Source organism: Lutjanus erythropterus, chromosome 1 (genome assembly GCF_056507025.1).
Source record: "Lutjanus erythropterus isolate fLutEry1 chromosome 1, fLutEry1.hap2, whole genome shotgun sequence".
Classification (NCBI taxonomy): domain Eukaryota; kingdom Metazoa; phylum Chordata; class Actinopteri; order Lutjaniformes; family Lutjanidae; genus Lutjanus; species Lutjanus erythropterus.
This window is the reverse complement of record NC_139317.1, coordinates 30,079,705-30,096,373: the sequence shown is the minus strand read 5'-3', so window position 1 is coordinate 30,096,373 and position 16,669 is coordinate 30,079,705.

The window sequence follows — 16,669 nt, the reverse complement described above, 5'->3', positions numbered from 1 at the left end:
ATGGCTGGAGGGGCGAACCCATGGTGGCTCAGTCCATCCATCGAGGGGCGGCAGGAGGGCGGCCACCCTGGTAATTACCGGAGAAATGTTGTTGTGACAAGACAGTATGAACAGCGTGTGAAAGAGACGGAGAGATTTTTAGGGAAGTGTTGTTTTTGACAAGATTGTAAGGACGGCTGGAAGCCATTCGTCCTGCCACAACACTGATTAGGTGTCACCAGGAGTGTATCTGTGAGAGAACAGTACAAAAAGGAGACTGAGAACACTTCATAAGAAGACACGCTGTTTACACACTGTCTAATGACCCACTTCTAGACCCAGTCAGACCATCATCTTCTCCATGTCGTCCCTCTCCTCTTGCAATACGCTCTTCCATCAAGTTCATCCCCTTTCATCTCTTTGGATATCTTCCTCCTGTCTTCTTTCTTCCTCTGTGCTTTCATCTGCTCTTTTCATTTTCCAGCTTTCCTTTATCTTTTTCCCATGCTTTGTGCCTTCTCAATCCACTTCTGGACTCAGAGTTGGAGCAGGAGATTGGTAGATAAAACATGCTAAATACCCTCTAGAGTGGTGCGATGTCCAAGGCAATGCACTAAAGTGCCCTCTAGGGTGCCCTTCCCATAGACAAAACAGAATGAAGTGCCCTCTAGAGTTCTCTTCCAGTGGAGAAAATGTGATAAAGTGTCCTTTTGTGCGCCTTTCAAGTAAACAAAACAGAATGAAATACCCTCTGGAGTGCCCTTGCAGTGGAAAAAATGCGATAAATGCCCTTTAGAGTGCCCTTCCAGTGGAGAAAATGAGATCAGTGCCCTCTTGGGTGCTGTAAGTGTATCACGACTTTCGATGTGTTGGTGCCCTTTTAATTTTTTCCACCCCTGCCTATCAGACAGCCGGAGTCCACCACTGTCTCAATCAAAACATTTTTGTTGCTCAGTGAGGCAATGATTCTTATCCAGGATTACCCATGTATACCCTCTCTCTGCCTCTCCTTCTCTCTCTGTCTCTCGCTCCATCTCTCCATACGGGGCATGTCATTTAACATGCCTCCAGTCACCTCTCACAGTCAGGAAGCTCATCCAACCAGTCATTCTCCATGCCCATTGTTCCTAAATGAGGGCCATATGCGCTGTGGCCAGCACTGGTCATAAAGACACACACACACACACACACACACACACACACACACACACACACACACACCAGTGAGATACCAGTGTCTATGGGTGAACGTGTGTGTGTGTGTGACTGTCACACATTGCTCTGCACAGTGCGTGTATATGAATCATTGTTGTGTGTGACAGTGTATGAGTGATTACATGTGAGTGTCTGTGTATGTGGGCCTGTCTCTGTGTGTGTGTATCTGTGTGTGTGTGTTCCTACAGCCACAGTAGGGTGCGGTGGATGGAATGTGTGTTTCTCTGCAGGACCAGTTCGGCCATTATTATTAAACATCTGTCCGCAGCACATTAATTCCCCGACTCTGACGCATCCCTCTCTGCCCAGGGATCACTTAATTGAAATCCATAATGACTCTTTCTTCTCTTCTCTCCCACACTGAGCAAAGTGAAGCTGGGAAACGTATTTTAGACAAAAGGAGAGGTTTCTCTCAGCTTTTATCAAATCATTCTATCACCACTTCTCACATTTTTAACAGCCTGCACACTTTTAACATACATCTAGGGTTGGTGCAAAACAAATAAAATATGGTGGCTGTGTTTCCTGAAACATTTCACTAATAAAGCATGTTTAGATGTTGAACTGTGTCATTTAGTTGGTCCATTAGTTCCTGTATAAAATGATTAGAAAATATTAAATATTTAACTAATTCTAAGCATATTATAAATAAATATAACTACAGAAAATATAGAAACAAACAAAACAAACCAAAAGATTGTGATGAAATACATAGCTGACAAAAGATTATAAGAATAAATTAGACTTAGGCTGAACACAAAATATGTTAAGCTTAGACGAATTGTATGATTGATGATGATGGTGTTATTTTGGCCTTGAACCACCAGCAAACAAGGAAAGGTGCACCGCCTCACAGTTTCTTTTGCACAAAGATTTTTTTTTTTCAACTTTTATTTTTATTTGTAATTTAAATTTTAATTATTTATTTATTTATTTATTTGGCTTATTTTTGATTGCACCTGTTCAAATACTCGCTTACCATTTAAGAATGTTGAGCTCCACAAGTTTGCAAAGAAACTGTGCCAAATCAATCAACAGACAAAAACCGTTTGGGATACATGGGCTTTGTTGTCATAATTTTTCCTTCCACTGGCTCTCATTTTAATGTAGAGGGGAAACAATATGAAAATTTCACATCAGGATTGCAGTGAACAACATTATCGTAATTGTCAGTATTACCACAGCTGTGTTCAAATGTGCTGAAAATACTGATAAAACTAACTTTGCTAACTTTGGTTGACGCTCAACAGCATTTACGGTGAGTTTTTCAATGTGGAGTAATCAAACACTGTTTTTATGATAATTACATTTTTAAATGGTAATACTAGTCATCAGTAATTTTATTGAGATTTATTGTGAATAAAAATCCCTATTTTAATGACAATTCTGTGTGTCAGTTTTATGTTAATTCAAGTGTCTATCCCAATGGCTAAATGTATATATATTTAAGTGGGGTTATGGATAGTTCTATCATTTTTTAAATATAGGGGAAATGTTAATTTTAAAAATACAACTACTTGTTATTATTCACCCTCACAAATTCTCAATAGGACAGTTTTTGGAGGGTAGGATATGTGAATGATTAGATTACAACAAATATGTTCAGAATAAATTTGATGATTTTGAAAACCCGTTTGGACAGAAGCAGTAGTTTTTCTGCCATAATAACCACAAAATATAACATAAAAAATAAAATTATCTAAAATAATTATCTTGCTTCATTTTAATTGTAGAATAGTACTCACTGTAAAATATAAACACAGAATTGTTTAATCTGACCTGTGAATCCACTGCAGAAAAACTATAAAGAAATAGCTGATTTTCTTGTAGATGGTCTCAACTGTCTCGAAACGACTGCTTCATAATCAAAAACTCACTGTAGTAGCTTTAATGTTAATGTTAAAGTTTAAACTTTATGACAGTGACACATACATGAGGGTAGTTTGTTTCTCCAAAATGAGTTTAGTGTTTAATAAACTACTGATGCATTGCTTAAAGTTTTATTGAATCTACGTTTTAGGGTAATTCAGGTTATTTTCACCACAGGCCTTATTTTCACAGTTTTTGCCACCAAGACAATTAAAATTGCCCATCATGTGCACTGGGCTGACTCCAGAAAGTGATTAAAGTACTTACACTTTAAGTTTGTTCATCAGTGTGACACAAAACTGTTAGTGAAAATATGGAGCGGGCCCTCAAACCAAAAGTTCACCTGGGGCCTCAAAAGGCCCGAGGCTGGCCCTCGTCTTCATAGCAAAACTATGCAAATTGCTCCTTCATATTTTCTACCTGGGGCTGCTGTTACTTTTTACAGTGGCAATGCTTTTAAACCAATTTGAAGCCATCACTTTTTCCCTCTCCATCCCGTCCCCTCCCTCCCACCTTTCCTCATTCCCCATCCTAATATCCTACTAATGGATAAAAACTATGATTGTGCCGGTAGAGGAGAAATATCATACCTTTATTAGCTCACCTATACCCGCAGAGAGAGGCAGAGAGAGAAGTAATGAATTGAGCATTGTGTAAAATAGTTTAATGCAGGGGTGGTTCATCATTATTTGTGGCGGATTGCGTGCAGACAGGGGTGATCCATTAGTGTGGTCGTTTCCATCTGTGTATGCGTGTCTCAGTGTGTGTTTGTCTGTGTGTGTGTGTGTGTGTGTGTCTGTGTGTGTGTGTGTGTGTGTGTGTGTGTGTGTGTGTGTGTGTGTGTGTGTGTGTGTGTGTGCGTGTGTGTGTCCCACCCAGAAGGACATTCGCTGCTGCCGGCCCCACTGTCACAATGAGAGATTCATCACCACACACACACAAACACACACACACACACACACATACACACACACACAGGCTACAGTACACATGTGGCATTATTGTTCCATCATTACTCCTCTCATTCTTCTTTTCAACAATTTGTCATTTTGCTGTCTGTGTTGACACACACACACACACACACACACACACACACACACACACACACACACATTTCTTTGGCAGCATGTTTTCTGTGCAGAAAGTTAAGCAAAGAATTACAAACATTTAATTGGATTTGAAAAAATCCAGAAATACTGATGGCAAAATAGAAATTAGTCAATGAAATTTTAATATTCCAAAACCAAATTCTGAGTGGGGAAATTATTCAAACATCTGTTATCTTTCAGAGGCATTATGTTTTCAGGTCATCCCATGCTTGTGAAAGCCATATCTCAAGAACCCCTTGAGTGAATTTCTTAAAACTTGGCACAAATGTTCACTTGGAATCAAAAATGATATCATCAAATTTTCATAGTCAAAGATCAAAGGTGAAACTCACGGCGAGCCAGGAAAATTAGGAAAGGGTGCCCTACAGTGTTAAAATGTGTGCGCTCTATTTAAACTGCGTAAGACAGCTCAAACAAACTGTGTAATGTGAGTTGTTTAGGTGCAGTTCACTGCAAATTATTATTATTTTTTTTATGAAGAAATATGTCAAAGTTAATAACCAGCCAACTAATTTTACAACAAGTGTTCCAGGTTGACAGTAAAAGGGGTTAATGCACTTTTTGTCATGGCAACAAGGTGGATGTAACCTGTAGCTGAGAGAGCAGGAGGGCGCAGAGGAGGAAGCAGGAGCAGCAGCAGGGCACTGAGGCCTGCTTGTATTGTAGTTACCTCTTAACTAGGCTGCACCACTCTGAGGGCGTCTGACTGACTGCGGGAGTTTTAAAAGCTACAGTCTGTCTGCTGGATCTCTGATCATTTACTCTGCCGCGGTGTGCAAATTAGCTCCGCATTGTGTTTTGGCTTAAACAGTGAAAGTGTGGCACACTGAGGAGCAGAACAGAGCAGAGGCACAAACTTCTCACAAGCCTCCACGTGTCCCAGGTGTCCCGCTGCTCGCTCCGTACAAGGCCGAGCAAGTGCAGCTGTTAGCAAGACGCAGCTAGCTAGCAGCAAGTTCATATTACTGTGGTTTCAGTTCGAGTTCGGCGAGTTTAAACATGTTAGAGTCTTTGGATGTTGGACATTTTGGACTTTTCATGGACGCTACAGTGTGATTTTGCTGGATTGGATTCAAACTGACAGCTGCTGATGAAAACATCAATGGTAAGTTGTTTCTGATTCATTATTTGAGATGACAGCCGTGTCGTGCTGGTTGTCAGGGCCTTTTTAAAGCAGTGTCTGCTGGTCATCGTAGTAACAACAGGGCACACGTGTAGCTGGTTGTCTGTGTGGTTCATTATGTGGCTTTATTGTGTAGACTCCTGTTACATGTCTGTGTGGCTGTTAGTTGTCTGTCCTGCTACTTAAATCTGCAGCACTTTTCTTTATGTGACTGAGGTTTGAGCACATCAATGATGATTATTGATTGAGCTGCTTAAATATCAGCAGGTTGCTGTATAATAATAAATCCATGGCGCTGTTCATGGTGCTGAAATAACGCACCCACTTTCTCTCCGCGTCACCCTTGATACTATGAATTCATTTCTGACAGTCATTTTATCTTAAATGTTACAATTGTTGTCTGATTATACATGTTGAATAAATGTAGTTATTACTGTTGACGCGTTTTTGGATGTATTGTTGCAAATTTATAGTCTCTCTCTGTCCAGTGATTGTTTGATCAAAATATAGCTTTTTGTAGAATTTTCCAAATCTCTATACCCTCATAAATTCTGTGAGCCACATCCTACTGAAGTATTCCTCAGTGAAACTTGGAGTACTGCAGGGGGCACTTCTGTCATCCATAATTCCTAAAATAGTTATACTATATTATGTTCAACAAAAAAAGTAAATGTAAGTTTGATTAATCTTCATTTTATATACAATATTTCAATGCAGTCATAACAGAAAACTGTAAACTGCATGAAACCCCACACAGGAAGAAAGCAACAAATGCAATCAAAATCAAGAAAATGGGTTTGTGGTTGAAACATAGTAGTAATACAGGTGAAAACACAGAGAAAGAAGTGAGAGAGGAAACAAAAACAGAGCCAACAAAATATCAGTACTGATAGTGATACTGATTCTTTCTGAAACCATCAGAAAGAATGTGCTTCAGTTGCATTTACCTGTCTGTATTATTCCTCTTTATATAAGCTTTTTGGCCTATCAAAACTTTTTTGTGCTGGTCAAGGGGAAAATGGATGAAAAAAAATTTTCACAGGTTACAGGGTACATTATTGAAAAAAAGTTTGAAAACCACTGTCTCAACGTATGTGTGAAATTAAGGAAGGTGCGCTTCAATCCTAAAACACAGAGAGCTTTTCAGATGTCAGACAAACTGCTCTCAGGTCGGTGTTCCAGTTTGCTAACTAACATGACTACAGGTGCAATTTGCATCAGAAACTAAGGCTTAGTAAATGTGACCACAAGACTTTATCAGAAGTTTTCTCCTGTGTGTTCATTACACTTTTTACAGGAAGGAGAGGAAAAGAGAACAGTAATCAAAGACAAGAACACGAGAGTAAAGATAAGGAGAGAGATTTTTAGTTGCATGATTGCCACATCTGATGGCCATTCCTTTACCCCCACACATCCACACCCACAATCACATTCTCCTTTCAAAATAAAACCCTCAGTAGTTTAATGGAATGTAGATTTTTTTTTTCCAGGGACTCAATATTGGAGGGGGAAAATAAATCATCTAGTGCATACTCTGATCATGGCAGGGTGTGGGCAAGCATCTGAGGATTCCCCATCTTCTCCCCCTCTGTAGCACTTCACCACTTACACTTCACTTGTTCTTTTCATCTGCCCCTACCCATCCGCTATTACGCTCGTCTCTTGCTCTTGTTCTGATTCGCGTCTGTCTTTTGCTTGTTCTGTCTGGTTTGTATTATGCACTAGCTTTATCTTTGTCTTCCCGGGCCTTTTCATTTCTTGCACACGACTGTCTCTCTTTGTCTCTTCTTTTCCCTTTCCCCTTTCTTTGACATTATTTCTGTGCCCATCTGTCACTTAAAGGGATAGTTTGAATTGTTTGAGTGGTGTGAGGTACTGATCGATAGTCAGCATCTTACCTACAGGGAATGCCAGTCAGCATGCCAGCAGTTTGGAGAAGCAGAGAGGAGGGCCAGCACAGACACTAAGCGAATGGACTGTTGTGTATGGGGTCAGCAGCAAAACTAAGCACTTTAAAAGGTCCAGCTAAAAACAATTATTATCAGTTTAAGTGAACACGATATTCAGAATATTTTCAGGGCTCTACCTTGCTATCAGACAGCCTTTTTTGATTGGAAACAGCCATTAAAGAAGCCATTGCTTCCTCCAGACCAACCAAAATCAAACTAAATCAGTAATTTGCAGAACACAGGAGCTGCTGGTCTACTACTGCCTCTGTCTGTTAGTTTGATTGTGTTATTATGTGACTTCAGTGAATCCGAACTGTCCTGTTAAAACACCAAAGTCATACAGAAACACAAATTTAACTAACCGATAGAGGCAGCAGTAGACCAGCAACTCCTGTGTTCTGCAAGGTTAAATTACTGATTTTTCCTGAAGAGTTTGGTAGAAGGGATGGGCATTTCAAGCCAAAATGCTATTCAGCATTCACTGGGCACTATTCAACAATTATTTGAAGATCGGAGAAACAAAACAACACAAAACATGGAAAAACTCACAGTTTTCCCATTTGAAGTCACAACAGCTGGTATTTAACCATCACTGAGCTTGAACCGATATTGCCAGGCGCTTGTTCAGAATGCAGTCATTCACACATGTTGTCATCAAAAATAAACTTTTTGGGATGCCCCTATAGATCAGTTGGTAGAGCAGTAAACAGCCTGTCACTCTAAAATAAAACACATCGGGGTCTGCAGATGTCCCGTCAGTGATACTACCTGGGCCTGTAATAGCGCAACATCTGGCAGTATCGCGTTATTTCCAGGTGCCAGTAAAATAAGGGAAACAAACAAGAGAAAACAGATTTTAAAAGACAAAATGATAGTCACATGAAGTATTTGATTTTTTTTTATAATTTAATGACTATTCGAATATTTGAAAATCATGACCCTGGTGGTTTTCCATTAGAAATGGCTGTTTGATGACAAAGTAGAGCAGGAAAAATATTCTAAATATAGTGTACAGTTAAACTGATACAGATGATTTTTATATGGATCTTTTTTAAATGGCTATATGTTTTCTGTTGACCCTGTCCACCCTGGTACATTGCTTAGCTTCCATGCTGCTTGCCTCCAAACTGGGGGTATATCAGTCACCAGCTACTGTAGGTTACACGCTACACACATGACAAGTGCCTCATACAACCCCACATCAAATAATTCAGCTGTGATTCGGCTTACAGGAGTCTCAAAAATTGATTTTATGGTTCTATTTGTTTAGAATCACATGATCTCTACACGCCTGAGAAATTCCATTTGGGAACTGAAGGATCACCTCTCCAGATACCTTATCAATGAAAAATACAAGGCACTGCAATCAACCAACTGTTCTTTGTGTTAGTCTGTTGTTCCTGGAACAAAACTTTGCACCCTTGCAACTTTCTCCTTTTCCAGAGCACCTAGTGCTTTGGAGGAGAAGGACACACACATACTCTCTTGCTTTTGAGTGAAATATAACAAACCTTTAGGATGCCTACGTGTGTATATATCCTGTCACCACAGGAGCTAGTCTGTTTCTCTTTGCTCACAGCTAATTGGTTGGACCATGAGAGAGGCAGGCTGAAGAGGTGGCCAGACCTGACAGTGACTGTGTGTGTGTGTGTGTGTGTGTGTGTGTGTGTGTGTGTGTGTGTGTGTGTGTGTGTCAGATGTCCTCTGGCATGCCTCAGAGAGCTAATCATAACCACACTGCAGAGATTAATGAAGTCAAGAGCAATCAGCCCTGACACACAAACAGCGACACACGCATGCACACACACTCACATACATGCACACACACACACATGCAGGGATGTATAGTGGTTCTGGCTCAGATACATTGGACCTTGTTTAGTTGAGGCAGTGACATGTGGAGTGACTTAATGATTAATTGAATCTCTTCTTGTGTGAACATCTGTAGCTACATATGTCGCTATTGTCAAAGTTCCTTTTTGCATGCTTGTTTAACTCATGCTCAGCCCCTCTGGAGTAGTTGTTTTTACTGCATGGGGAAATGCAGAGGCTACAGTGAACTGTGGATGTTGGATGGTTACAGGGTTGACAAACTTCTGATGCTATATAAAAGCAGAATAGATTTACATCTATGTTGTTTGCTATCATTATCCATCTAATCTAATACATCCAATAACTTTCTCTTGGCAGAAAAAAGTAGTTCTCTAAGATTCTACTGCAGAATAAAAGTAGTTCCTACACGAAACGGCTCACAACAAGGTGTGTGAATTATCCTGAGTAACCGGGTCATGATTTTTGGAAAGAGATGCTGGTTTTGAATTTTCAAGGGTATTTTTTTTTTTTTTTTGGTGCTTTGAGCACCACAAGCCAAGAGCCATCTATTCCTAGTGGAGAGAAGTCAGACATCTCTCAACTCTATGGCTGATATCTCCAAAACTGTGCACCTCACACCAAACAATCTAGATGGATAAACAGCACTACAGGCCAGGGGAAAAATATCTAATTTTGATTTTGGGGTGAATTGTCTCTTTAAGGCCTTTGCACTCTGTGTTTTTTGTTTGAATTTGTTGGACATTTAAAGAAACATGAAGAAACATGAACATGTTGGATTTTCTGCTTTCTTTGCATCTAGTGAACAATGACTAGAAGGCGGATGAAATAGAGGACTAGGCCAGCGTGCGGTCACTTTTCCACCTGTGCATATGGAGACAGCGTTAAAACCAGGGTGTCAAATGCAAGAAATGGCACTGCTCTGTCTACTGGGCTGGATCTCCCATCCAAGCAAGATCAGTCAGGGGGCTGGTCAACACCAAAAAGTTGAGAATGAAGCACCAGCAGCCAGAAGCTGTGCCCAGCCATGTTAAGCACCTCACATCATTTTTAAGTCTGGGCTTCAGGCAAGCGGTAATGGCGATGGACTTGTCTAGCTGGAGGCACACCTGCCTTTGGGCCAGGAGTTTCCCCAGACACTGAATTTCCCCCCGCCCAATTACACACTTTTTAGGGGTTGCCTGTGAGTCCTGCCTTGGGGACTCCAGGACCACAGCCCCCATCTGCAGACCGGCTCCCACATGTCAGCTACAGTGATGACATCATCTTCATAAGCTGTGGAAAACACTGTGAGGTGAAGTTGTATTTCTAGAGACTCCCACTGTGGTCCACAGAGAGGACCATGCAGAGCAGTATTCTGTTCTTTCTTAATGGGCCACCACAACTGGGTTCACTTTCTTTAGTTGTGTTTTTTGGTTGCTTTTCTTTTGCATCCCAACTGAATGATCAAACAGTTACTCATGTCTGGTTCCAGGAGGTGTACTGACGATATGACAACAGACTCCTAGCCTCTCTGCTAGACAGATAAATAGACATGAGCGCTAATTACCAACCGATGTATGGCAGCTGCTACTGCAACGCTGTGACTGATACCAAAACCACAGCTCACTGCCACAAGAACCATCATCCTTATGGCAAGATAGAGCTTTTTTTTACTCCCGAATTATCTTGTACTCACTTGGCTCTTATGTGAACAAAGAGGGAGAGAAGCAAAAGAGCAAAGGAGGGGGCAAAACATATATTACATTCCTCAGAGCACGGGGCTCTCCGCTTCTCATAAAGACCTTGACCTTTGGCCCCTTTGGGCCTCTGTGCATGATTCACGGGCTACAGAGACCCCTGATCCCATTTATCTGTTTGTGGTGTGTGTTGGTGTGGTGTGTGCACATGTGGGAGTGTACATTAAGGTTTGCTTTTAAGTGTGCATCTAATGTTAATATATGTGTTTGTGTGCACGCTCATGTAGAGCCAATTTCACTTGTGCAATGTTACCAAACAAACAAATAAACTTGCCCAATGTCCGTCACACAAAGTGCATAGTAGGTAACTTTTCATACTAAACATAAACATCAAATACATACCAACTAATCCATATGAAGGGACAAAGCTGAAGGGCTGAAAGTAACTACGTTTGTCAGTGTAATTTTGGGTGCTTTTCCACGATGTTTGTTATATGAGACAGTGTATTGGCCTAGCTGTGGTAACATATGCTTGCTTTTACTCAATCTGTACTTGACTCTGGCCATGCTTTTGAATGTGAAGTACTTACTGGTTACCAGTGACCACACTATAACACGCATCAACACACTTGCATTTGTGGTTCACTGTGTGTGTCCAAAGAACTTTGACTGGCTTTGGCCTTTGGCCATTGTCCCCACTGATGGATTGGTTTTTCCATTGCTATTTACCACTAACTGATTGCCATGATTGGACTATTACTTCACAGTCTTTTTTGTAAAGTATGCTGTATAATTTAAAGGTAATACAAAATTACTCCAAATAAATATATAATATATGATTACTTGATATGCCATTTAAATTTGTTTTGCAGATATCCCCTACATTTACTCTCATTTCAGTAGGTTTATAAAACCAGTTCTACTTCTATGTAAATTGCACTCCTTATCTTTTCTTTAACTACAGAAAACTTTTAAGAGTGAACTAAATGTAATCAGATTACATTAATGTATTTATATAGACCATTACACTCTAAATCTGCCCACTCACATACAAAAGCCTCATTCCTCACAGAACCAATCTAACTTTCAAATCAACAGAAATCAGACCTGGCCACAGGTGACTGGCCTGGCCAAATAGCCTTTCACAATGTGTGTGTGTGTGTGTGCGTGTGTGTGTGTGTGTGTGTGTGTGTGTGTGTGTGTGTGCGCGTGTGTGTGTGTGTGTGTGTGTGTGTGTGTGTGTGTGTGTGTGTGTGTGTGTGTGTGTGTGTGTGTGTGTGCTCACGCATGCGTGTTTGCCTGTGTCTTTTGTTGTGGATTAGAAGATTCAGAGGACGGGTTTTTTTTAATACTGAAGGGCCAAAATGTGTTGCATTTATTATAATTTACATTATGCCAAAAGCAAAAACCCTAAAAAGAACAATATAAAGACAATGGTCAGGTCAAAAAAGCCCAAGTCAGACAATTTTATTTATTTTTATTTATTTATTTGTATTTAATTGTGTACCCACAACTTCCTAGAAAGCATCAATGTTAGTTTGTGGATTATCCTGATAGAATTAAAGGGCTAGTGTGGATTATTTAATGTGAGGTTGTATGAGGTACTCATTCAGTGTATTACCTACAGTAGATGGTGGTCAGCAGGTCATTCTCTCCAAACCAACCAGACTCCATGGGCGAAATCAGTTATTTTACCTCCCACAACACGGGAGGTGCTGGTCTACTGCTGCCGTGATCTTTTAGTTTGTTTTTGTTCTTGTTGTTTTTTGTTCTCTCTGTTTCTCCACACTGGAGGCGTGCTGACTGACATCTGTAGCTAATACACTGACTATTGATAAGGAGGCCTATGTTGTACCATCTCACATCCACAAATCTGAACTATCCCTTTGAGTAAATGATAGAGGGTTGAAATTGTTAATGGCTAAAAATGTGACTGACTGTTGAAAATGCAACATACAGCAGTAGTAGATCATGAAAACGTGTAGACAGATCCATAAATACAATAAAAAAAAAGGGATGCAAACAAATCTATGGAAATGGAGAGACACAAAGAAAGATGATATTTAAATACACAGTGACAGTAAAAGAAACAAAATCGGCAAAAACTAAAAGACCTCAAGAGACCAAGACAAAGACAGCTAAACCATGAGCCAGACAGAGCAGAAACCAAGCAGTTGGTAGTAAGGCAAACAGTACATCATTTACAGGCATTACCATACCAACTGATAGCAGAGTGAATGTGTAAACCTGATGATGATGGGCTTGTCTCTTCACATGTCAGAGGCAGCAGCAAAGGTCACTGAGCACCGAGGAAGTATGAGGCTTTTAGGGAGGAGGAAAACACTAAATACTCCTAATCCCCCGTTTATTTGCCGCATGGATGGTTAAAAGCTACTCTCAGCCTCATAAAATTAAAACCAAGCGTGCACCGAACTGTGGAGAAGAGGCATGGATATAGAAAGATAGCAAGAAAGAAAGGGAAGAGAAAAAGACTTAGATGATGAGGCGAGAAAAGATAGGGAGGGAGGTGGAGAAAGTGTGAAGAAGAAGAAAGGGGAATTGAGAAGCGGTGATGTGCAGCTCCAAAACATTCTTTAGCCGAATGAGCTGTCACCTGTACCTCCTTTTCCTGGCGATCTATGGTTCACACCGGCTGCCTTTGATTAATACATCCTACCTAAATCATCGAAAGTTCCCCTTTCCTTCATTCCCATAAAATGCAATACACAACACAAATCAGCCCTTTAAACAGTGGAGCCGGATAACAATTGGAAAATAATGCATCTTACCTGGGCCATCCCGATAAATTGTTCCTTATAACACCCTCCCTTAAACCAAAATCAATTCATCCGCCTCCAATTTTTATTAAAATCCCCAGTAATAAATCTTCCCCCAATGTTTGTTCATCTGTTTTTTGATACATTTATATCACTTTCAGTTCTGCTCCAGTGTTTCCCCTGCCTCTACAGCGTAAAATGGGAAAATCTATTTGGGGCCAATAGAATAGTTAAAGGGGTGTTATGGGTGCCTGTTCTTGTGGTGGAAAAGGGTGTCAATTTGTGTGTGTGCGTGTGTGTGTGTGTGTGTGTGTGTGCGCTTGCTTGTGTGTAAATGGAATCGATAAATGTGGCAGTGTGGTGAGTAGAAAGCACCCTTCCCCTTGCCTTTCTGATTAACCCACACCACTGAAAACCTGACAGCAATATAACAATATTAGAGGTGTGTGTGTGTGTGTGTGTGTGTGTGTGTGTGTGTGTGTGTGTGTGTACAGTGTTTGTAGACAAGCGTGTGCATGTGTCCCAAGTCCATTTGAAACTGTCTTTGTCTTTTCATAAAATGTTCAGGGTTCATGCACAGTCATGTTTACAGGCATGGATGTTGTTGCAGTTTGTGTGTGAGTGCAGTTTTGATGAGCTTGTCTACTTATGTGTGTGTCTGTTTGGAGGTTACTCACCGTTTTAAGTAGCTGCACCCATCTTTTTGATGTTCCACGTTTCTAGTATTGACTGGCAGTGCTCCTCATTAAAAGCAAGAGAAATTAGAAATGTCCAAACTCTATTTTAATCACATAATAACTGATAACATGGGATCGAGGAATAGAAGGAAAAGAAAAAGACACAGGCAATATTTTTGTAGGGTTTATAGTTAAATTCAGCAATTCCACAAAGAATCAACATTTGATATTTTACCTATAATATTTATTTCTCAACTGATTTCAATGAGTCGTAACATATTCAAGGGTTTATGATCTTTTTCTTTGTCCATGTAGATCGTTTAGAAGCAAGAACCACTCCCAGCACATAGAAATTTAAGTTTTGCATTCAATTTTATTGATTGAAAATTTTTTAAAAATACATACATTTACAATAGATATCTAAAGGATTTCCAGATAAAGTTAAAAATCACAATGATTTTATTCAGTGGGCCTATAGATTACGAAGCCTTTTACATTCCTTGCAGATGTTAAAGTAACATTTGCAGAATAATTAGAAAGGTTAATATAACAGTTCAGGAACTGTGACTTAAACATTGCATTTGCAGGAATATTTTTGATCTATTTAAAAAGTTCTAGTTAATAAAGTAGTGTGATATTTTCACTCGCATGCCCTCTGGTTTCCTCATGCAGACATATAGGTGATGTGATAATACACAGAACATAACAAAAGGTGAAATACTAATCTAACATGCCAGAATTAAATCTGCCTTTCCAGAACTTTTTTTTTTTTTGCTGGATGCTTCCAGAACAGGATTGGGGTGCTCCCAGACTGGGACCAGCTCATATTTAATTGGATTCAGTACTGTCTTTGTCGCAATCAAAATCTTTAATTTGTTTATTACTGCAAGCCCCATTGCAAAGTAAGTGTCCATTTGTGCTGTACAATTGGTGAAAAAAAGTGGCTTCAGAAGTTTAGTGTTGTTTTTTAATTACCAGGGTGTATATGACACATACATGCAGACAAACGGTTAAGTTGTTGCTCTTTTCAGGTAATTTAACCACTGTTCACCAGTTTACATCAGCTATATTAGTCAGCTATAACTCACAACGCACAATCAAATGTTAGACTGACTTCATGAAGATTTTCATCAAGTTGAACTTGAGGATATTATGCAGCTGTCAGTCCACATGAGTGGACTGTTTGTCTGTCTGGCCAGTGCACTCACAGACGTCTCACACTGCAAAATCTGCTCTGTGTCTGATCAGGGCTTTAGTGATTATTCTTAAAAACTTAAAAGAATGGATTTTATCATCCATAAGCTACTTGTATTTCCTCACAGAGTGGCACAGCATCATTCCTGTACGTCCCGCACCTTGACACCAAAGGTTTACTTGAGGGGTGTTGATGTTGTTGATGTCCATAGTAATGAAAGCAGAGGAGACCCATAGACAGACAGAATGTGCTCATTTTTTCAGGTTATAAATAGTTTGTTTGAGGCTCTTTGAGAGTCTTTCAGGCTCTACAATACAGGGGTTGTCACAGATTGTGCAGAGTATAGAGGGGAGGATAAACTTTGTCCCCACCAGGAATGAAAAAAAGAATGATAAATATTGTATTTATTTAGTTTAGGAGTTGTGTTTCAGTCAAAGGGGGCAAAGTGCAGCTTTTTGAACCATCATGCTCTGACTGGCTCAGACTCACAGCAGTGTGATAGCAATGCAGCAGGCCTGTTCATTGCCCATCATGGTGTCTAATCTGAATGATCTATTATGAAATAAATTAACAAGAGCAGTCAGAAACTAAAGGATAACTTGATCTCACTTATCATGGTGACACTATTATGCCACTTTGCTAAGCCATGACTTTGTGACTGTGGAGGATCAGTGGATTTGAAAAGAGGAACACAGGACTCTATCATCTGTAGACCTCTTGGTACCACTGAAGGAAGAAGGACTCAGATCTTACACTTCAAGGTCCGCTGTGTCACTTTCACACAGGTTTATTGGCAGAATATGTTAGAAATGTAATACAGTATTCATAAGTTTTTATTAGTGTATAATCACCTGAAGCCTACTGTAAGTTTGTAAGTAAAATCTGTTGAAGTTTCACTTCAGTAAAAAAAAAATACTTCCCACCGCTGTGTGGTAGAGGCCTTCGGGTTGCTCCAGAGGTAAATCTAAAGTGAGTGCTTTTAGTTTTTATGGACCTGGCTGTGGGACTACTGGATTTCACGTGTTACATTGTTAACATTGTTTTTTCTTGTTTTTTTTAAATTAATTGTCAGCACGTGTCTACATGTCTCTCTGTGTTTCTTTATTGTTTTGATGTTCTTTGTTTTTCTCTGAAACAGTTAAAAAAAAGTTTTTTTTCTCCTTGCTCACAGTCCATAGTCTTATAAATTATTTCTATATTTATTTTACCAAGTTGTAATCACAATCTATCTCTCTGTGGCAGTGTAATGATGGACGATGCAAGAATT